This window comes from Rattus norvegicus, chromosome 5 (genome assembly GCF_021556685.1).
Source record: "Rattus norvegicus strain SHRSP/BbbUtx chromosome 5, alternate assembly SHRSP_T2T, whole genome shotgun sequence".
NCBI classification, from domain to species: domain Eukaryota; kingdom Metazoa; phylum Chordata; class Mammalia; order Rodentia; family Muridae; genus Rattus; species Rattus norvegicus.
This window is the reverse complement of record NC_141538.1, coordinates 116,909,932-116,913,144: the sequence shown is the minus strand read 5'-3', so window position 1 is coordinate 116,913,144 and position 3,213 is coordinate 116,909,932.

Sequence of the window (3,213 nt, the reverse complement as noted above, 5' to 3'; positions counted from 1 at the left end):
TATGCATTTGTGTCCCTGACTTACCCTTTGAACACAGAGCCTTTTCAGAGATGCAGTGGGTGGCTGGGACTAAACAAAGTGGTTCACAAGTGCTGCTCTCATTCTTCCCCACAGGATCCTATGAGGGATGGGGTGATTTTTTAACTCTTTCACTGCTGGGGGCCTGAGCCTTGAAAGATCGCATCACCCCATAGTGGCCACAGTCATTGAACATTAGAGCCTATGTGCTTCCACCACTCCAGATCTTCACACATGTCTCCACTCCCATGTCTCTACACCCTTTATTGCATGTTCACATCTACTAATACGGTGGTTCTCAACCTGTGTGCCGTGACCTCTTTGGGGTCACATGGCAGACACCTTTCATAACAGATATTTACATTGCAATTGATAACAGTAGGAAAACTATAGTTATAAATTATTAGCAACAAAATAATCTTATGGTTGGGAATCCCCACAACATAAGGAACGGTATTACAAAGGCACATTATTAGGAGGTTGAGAATCAACCTAAAAAAGGTTAAACAGAGAACAGTCTCTTTCCCACACTGACATCATACATTTTACTAAAGTTTCCCAGGCTTGCTACAACAGGCTCGTACAGAGTCAGCTTGAACTCCATGGGACTGATGACCGTTTATCTGCTTTCACCAGATTACAGACCTTGCTTTCTTGAAAACATTTATACCCTCATGGTGTAGTCTAGGGAAACATCAGATGCTCTCTCAGCTCTTAATGGTAAAAGCATGAATAAAGGTATAAGAAGAGATTTCACATTATAAGTTGAGTTAAAATTTGATAGAGTGGAGATAAGTAGAAAATTCCTGGAATATTCCTATGACACAACGGTAACTGCCTCACACAGATGTGCAGATTCTCCTCTGTGTTTGTCTCATTATTTACACGTGTACCTCCCATGACTGAAAGATGCTGTTAGACAGCATAATTCTCTAGGGAAACAGATCTTTGACTTTGTAAGAAGTCCATGAAAACTGTACAAAACGTACACAGACTTTTCTTACGCTTCATAGGGTGATGTGTGCCTAAGTCTCAGCCTTTGCTGAACGTTAGAATTCTTCAAGTAGAGATGAGGATAATTTGTTGACATTTACATCTTTATACCTTCCTTTAGAGTACATGATAGAATATCTCTAAATTCATACTCACCTATACCGCTGATTTTTTTATAAAGTATATTCCACTTTAAGTGAAATTAAATTCAGAGGAGGAAAACATTTTCAGAAACACTTCCAGAGACTGAGGTGCATCCCTCCATTCACATTAACACACAGACCCCTCCACACAAGTCCACTGAACACACATCGGTCTGATACTGACACAGGCACATTCAACTATGACTACATGTTTTTCAGTTTGTGACGAAGTATGGAAACCTAATTAGCCTGGACTTTGGTAATACCTCTTCAGTGATCATAAGTGGACTGCCCTTAATCAAAGAAGCATTAACTGACATGGAACAAAACCTTTTTTTTTTTAATTAACTTGAGTATTTCTTATATACATTTCGAGTGTTATTCCCTTTCCAGGTTTCCGGGCAAACATCCCCTAACCCCTCCCCTATGGGTATTTCCCACCCAACCCTCCCCCCATTGCCGCCCTCCCCCCAACAGTCTAGTTCACTGGGGGTTCAGTCTTAGCAGGACCCAGGGCTTCCCCTTCCACTGGTGCTCTTACTAGGATATTCATTGCTACCTATGGGGTCAGAGTCCAGGGTCAGTCCATGTATAGTCTTTGGGTAGTGGCTTAGTCCCTGGAAGCTCTGGTTGCTTGGCATTGTTGTACATATGGGGTCTCGAGCCCCTTCAAGCTCTTCCAGGAACAAAACCTTTTAAAATGCATCGTTTTAGCTTCAAGAAAACATGTCTTTAAAAACAATGGTAGGGTTGGGGATTTAGCTCAGTGGTAGAGCACTTGCCTAGCAAGCGCAAGCCCCTGGGTTCGGTCCCCAGCTCCGAAGGAAAAAAAAAAGAAAAAAAAGTTTAAAAAACAATGGTAAGTTTAATTGACAGCAATATTGAATTCAGTGGGTTATTAAAAACAAGACATGAATTCGGAAGGAAAATGGAGAACTGGAAAGGCTCCATTGATAGCTGAAGGGAAGGAGAAGAAAAGAATATTAACATGATGCTCTGCACATTTATTCAAAAGAGAAAGGGCTGATAATGTTGGGTTCTAGTATAATAGAGGTTGTGTGTACCATATGTTAAAGGTACCTCTGTGTCTGTAATTTTACAACATCACTATGAATAAAATCCTTCATGAAATGTTATATTTTACTGTTTTACTCTCACCCTCCCATTTACCCCTCCTCTCTGTCTCCTCAGAAAAGCAGAGGTCTTCAGTGGATAGCAACCAGCCTTGGTTTATCAAGTTGTAGTAAGACTAGGCACACCTTCTTGGATTGAAGCTTGACAAAGAGGCCCAGTTATGGGAAAGGGATCCAAAACCAGGCAATAGTATCTTTAAAGTCAGCTGACTACTTCATTTCCAAAATGAAAGCAACCATCTGAAGACTGACGGCATCTCCCTCTAAGAGAGCCTTGGAGAAACCCTGTGTCCTGCAGAATAACTCATAGGCATGGACAGGAAGTAACAACAGTACCTTCCACACCCAGATCCATGTGCTTTATTTTCCTTTTCCCACTCCAACACTGTGCCTTAGCAAACAGATGTGAGGCTCCTCCCTCCTCCTCATGCTCTTCCTGTTTATGGCTCCCCAAACTGCCTCATTCAGGCCATGCCCCACAAGGATTTCTAGCCTTCCTGATAGCATTAGAATAAACTACCATGGGTACACAAAGAGATCATTAAATCAACTTATGTGCTTGAAAGTTGAAACAGACTTCAACCACGTTAATCTATAAAGCCTTCACTTTCAGCAATTAGGAGTAATTTCCATATTTAAGAGGATATAAAACTCTTGGCACTGGCAAGAAGAGCCCAGCTCTTCATTTTATTATAATAGCAAGAGAAGCTTTTGAGTGGAGTTGGATAGAAGAGAAGAACACTTTGCATTTTGAGGCTCATTTAGCATACTTGATAGAAAACCCAGGTATGGTATTAGAAGTATTATCATTGTAAGTTAAAAAAAGAAGGAGTTTTAACACCCAAGGTGACAAAAATGATAGTAACTAGCTTGGGACGATGACATTAAAACACCATGGACTGAAATGATTCAAGAGAGAAGTCATC